This window comes from Sardina pilchardus, chromosome 13 (assembly GCF_963854185.1).
Source record: "Sardina pilchardus chromosome 13, fSarPil1.1, whole genome shotgun sequence".
NCBI lineage: Eukaryota > Metazoa > Chordata > Actinopteri > Clupeiformes > Clupeidae > Sardina > Sardina pilchardus.
The window spans coordinates 32,399,218-32,404,217 of NC_085006.1; the positions used below are offsets into that span (position 1 = coordinate 32,399,218).

The window sequence follows — 5,000 nt, forward strand, 5'->3', positions numbered from 1 at the left end:
TGCATGTTGTTTCCTGTAGGTTTGTGTGTGTGTGTGTGTGTGTGTGTGTGTGTGTGTATGTGTGTGTGTGTGTGTGGCCAGGGTGGGGGGGCTATTTGGTAACGTTTTGCGCAACACGCACCTCTATGCGGGACTGCACAACCGCCGAGCTACTCTGGTGTTTGGAGTCCCGATAGAGAGAGAACGACGGGAGTGCCGCAAGCATGGGATTCGTTCTCTGTTTCCACACACACACACACACACACACACACACACACACACACACACACACACACATACACACACAGAGGCACCGCCGCATTATAGTGGGTGAATCACGGACCCGTCTCGCGTTGCCGGGTAACCCCGTCTCTGTTTTATTCTACCACCGTTCATTTCAGTGACGTCGCCAGCCTCGAGACGCTTGCTTACAGTATTTCGGTATTCTGACGGGAGTCTGGAGAACTCTACGTGTTGTCTTCTCTTGTCTTCTCTGTCTGGCGGGAAACCTGCGCAGATTTAGAGCGATGGGTTGTGTTTGATATGATCAGTGATGCTGATGTGGCCGAAAAATAGCCATCTGAGCCGTGTCGTCATGCTCCACACATAAGCAGCCTACCCTGCCGGACACACACACACACACACACACACACACACACACACACACACACACACACACACACACACACACACACACACACGTTCTCTCAATGTCCACCAGTCACAGGCCCACAGCGCCTCGCCTCAACTCGACACCAAGCGTCAATATCTCTTCAAAGCTCTGACAACGCTATAGTAAAATAAACGTGTATGACCATAATGTAGTTGGACGACAGAAACTAAAACTGAGTCGACGGCCCGACAAATGTGATTAATTAAAGTTCCGTTTAATTATTGCTTTGCTCTCAATGGGGCAATTTGAGAATAGCCACAGCGCCTTCTCGGAGGTGAAGGACTCAAAGCGAATGATAGGCCTGCTCTAATTAATGTGGAAAAGAGAGAGAGGACGAATGGAAGAGAAAGGAAGAGAGAGGACGAAAGGAAGAGACTCAGAGGTGGAAAAGAGAGAGAGGACGAAAGGAAGAGAAAGGAAGAGACTGAGAGGTCATTTCATCCTTTCCAAAACGAGGTCCACAGATGGCTAGAGCTTCCGGTTGCCTCGAGCCGTTCCGTAGATGTTCTCTCGCGCCTGTTGCACAGTGTGAGGCGGCTGCTAACTGGCCCGCGAGCAGATGGGTCTTCCACGGGCAAACGAGAAAAACAACAACAACAACAACAATCTGAGAGAGAGAGAGAGAGGGGGAGAGAGAGAGAGAGAGAGAAAGAGGCGTCCCCTGCAGTTGGTCCTTCTCCTACTGTGGTCCGCTGTAGGCCTGTGTGTGTGTGTGTGTGTGTGTGTGTGTGTGTGTGTGTGTGTGTGTGTGTGTGTGTGTGTGTGTGTGTGTGGTTAGTACGATTGTCCATGTCGGATTGGGGTGAGCAGTGCTGGGCGGACTGCAGTATCACTGGCATATTTTAGTTGTTATTATGATAAGTTAACTTTAGGTCAAATTTGCTTTTTCAGGCAGGAAGTAGACTCCTCTCTCTCTCTCTCTCTCTCACAGACACACACACACACACACACACACACACACACACACACACACACACACAAGGCGAGTGGTGTAGTTTTGATTCTCCACATCCATCACTCACCTATACAGCAGTGTCATTACCAAAGAGCGCGCGCGACCCTCTCATCGGAACACATCCAATTAAGCGGTAGGGTTCGGACACACACACACACACACACACACACACACACACACACACACACACACACACACACACACACACACACACAAACCCCTCTCATCTGAACACAATTAAGCGGTAGGGTTCGGACGGGCAGTGATCCGATCTCGGGCTCCAACGGCCATCACACACGCAGTGGGTGGCGCGGCTAAACGACTCCAAGCGCTGTCATGAAGCCTCACACACACACACACACACACACACACACACACACACACACACACGAAGCCCCAGGCAGCAGACACACACACACACACACACACACACACACACACGAAGCCCCAGGCAGCAGCGGAAAGGAAAAGCGGTAACAGATCAGCTCTCGCTGTAACCGGACACTGGGCCGCGAGCCCTCAGCTCTCCCGCGGAGAGGCCTGCAGTTGGGACACCTCAACCCCCCCCCCCCCCCCCCCACACACACACACACACACGGAGTGGCCTGCAGTTGGGACACCTCCCCCCCCCCCCCCCCCCACACACACACACACACACACACGGAGTGGCCTGCAGTTGGGACACCTCACCCCCCCTCCCCCCCCCCACACACACACACACACACACACGGAGTGGCCTGCAGTTGGAACACCCACACACACACACACACACACACACACACACACACACACACACACACACACACACGGAGTGGCCTGCAGTTGGAACACCCCCACACACACACACACACACACACACACACACACACACACACACACGGAGTGGCCTGCAGTTGGAACACCTCGGCGCGTGAGGTGGCTCGCAGCTGTCACCGTGGCGACGGATCACCTCAGAGCTGACGACACATTTCATGATCTGAGGAGGGCAGCGTGCTCCTGCCATGCACACACACACACACACACACACACACACACACACACACACACACACCTCAACTTATTCAGTGTAGCCGTGCATTAAAGGAGAGTAGGGCTCGTGTGTTCAACCGTTTCTGACATACCGGTGATGACCAGACAAGGCTCACGTCATGGGCGGGGCTAATTGGGGTCGGTGTGGCGCGTTACGCACGCGGAGACAACACACAGAGCAGGACAAGGCCTCCTGCCTTCAGGCTGCACGGCAGGGACACACACACACACACACACACACACACACACACACAGGGACCGCGGGACATTTGAGTGGGACAGTGTGAGCGTGCTCCTGCCATGCACACACACACACACACACACACACAGGGACCGCGGGACATTTGAGTGGGACTCCCTGTGGCTGAGATCCATTTCGGCCTGCAGGTCTGTGAAGTGAGTCAATTCCCAGAGGGACACACACACACACACACACACACACACACACACACACACACACACACACACTGGGCCACACCTGCATCTTGATGCTTTTGGGTTTGGCTGCATGTAGTGGCATGTGTAGATCTGAACAGCTGCACGGGGGAGATGTGATCTCCATGGTGGACTCACGTCATGAAGACTGCTGACCGGCCGGGTCAGTTCCGTCTCCCCGTCTTCCCAAAGTGTTTTGTCCGTATTCAAGCCCCCTTCTCCGACCCCCCCCCCCCCCCCCCACACACCCACCGCTATCTGAATGCAGAATACGGGCAAAACACTTCCGCTTTAGAAGCTGTTCAGACACCGGGCTGGAGCCGAGCTGAGCTGTAGTTACCTCTTAAACAAGTTCTGGACCTTTGACCTTTGACCTTTGACCTTTGAGCGCTAGTGTCCAGTTCTGCGGCCCGTGGTAAAGTGTGTGTGTGTGTGTGTGTGTGTGTGTCCGACAGTGGCGGCCGAGCACACGGTGTGTGTGACGTGGAGAGACGCGGAGCCTGTGTCGGAGCTCGCGCTCCTGAGGAGCACACGGCCGTGCCTGAGGAGTCATCAGCACCTCCTCGCTCTCACACCACGCCACTTCGCCAGCCCCACCTCCCGCCAGGTGCTCCTCAATCATTTAGCAGCGCAAGCAACACACACACACACACACACACACACACACACACACACACACACAATGTGAAATCAGTGGCAGTTCAAGCTTACATGTGGCCCCGCCCCCACACACACACACACACACACACACACACACACACACACACACACACACACACACACACACACCGGAAAAATACTATGTAAGGGTATTGACAATATAACAAGTGAATGATCTTTCTTGTCAATTTGACTGACCGCATTAGTAGCCTTGTGGGCTAGTGGAATTGTGCTACTTGGTGGAAGGAGATGACCAGTGCCCTGCTCTGTGAGTGTGTGTCTGTGTGTGTGTGTGTGTGTGTGTGTGTGTGTGTGTGTGTGTGTGTGTGTGTGTGTGTGTGTGTGTGTGTGTGTGTGTGATGTGTGTGAGTAATAACAGGAGCTCGCAGTTGAGTTTCCTCTGAATGTCGCCACGCGGAGCAGAAACTCATGTTCTCATCCTCGCGGACACACACACACACACACACACGGGCCGCAGCGGTTCTCCGCGAGCCGTCTCTGTTCCTCTCGACTCGTCATTAAATTTAAAAGCTTGCGTCGCCGGTTACTTTTCTAATTATTCGCGAGTCATTCAAAGTAATAAGCAATTAATTTTTAATATCTCGCGCTAAATCGTCACATGCCCCGGGCTGATACACTCCCGAATCTGACTCAACGCAGCGGTTCCTTTAGCGGCGCCAAAGATCCTTCACTGCTTCGTTTTAACCCTCGGCTGCGCTCCGATTGGCCTGAGTATGTTTGAGCCCCCCAAACACACACACATACACACACACACACACACACACACACACACACTACTGCAGTGTCGGATTGTTGTGCTCTATAGACCCCATACACACCTGAGCAGCCTGAGAGAGAGAGAGACATCGACACTTATGAAACACACACACACACAGGCATGGACTGGCCATAGGGCATACCGGGCAATGCCCGGTGGGCCGACGCATATTTGGGCCGAGGCTGTCAATTTAATAATAATAAAAAAAAAAATATTAGGCTCATTTAAGGCGTACGGCCACAACGGCAGCGAATCGCGGCCCATTGGTTGACTGCCTTAATGGACATTGGGCTAGTCCAATGAAATCTCAGGGCCCTCCCTATCTCCCTCCCGGCCTCATCTCCCCCTTGAATGGAGTTCGACCGGAGTTTGAGACCGTCCGTAGGCTATATGAAAATGTACGAAGACAAACCACAAAAGCGCAAGGGGGGCGCAGAGAAGTTGCGAGATAAAAGGCTAAAGCCTACAAGTGGATGCAGCAAAAATGTGCT

At 53.2% G+C, this 5,000-nt stretch overlaps 1 protein-coding gene across 3 annotated transcripts in view; it reads left to right on the forward strand.

Annotated features, from left to right (window-relative positions):
• Nucleotides 1–5,000, forward strand: part of fam131ab (family with sequence similarity 131 member Ab) — a 14,288-nt gene that overhangs the window by 1,059 nt on the left and 8,229 nt on the right. The window contains exon 1 of one of the 3 annotated variants that reach the window (XM_062552886.1): nt 3,570–3,678. The exons of the other annotated variants lie outside the window; for them this stretch is intronic. The gene's annotated coding sequence lies outside the window, so the exon portion shown is untranslated. Of the gene's footprint in view, nt 1–3,569; nt 3,679–5,000 lie in introns of those variants that run through there. 3 annotated transcript variants of the gene reach the window in all.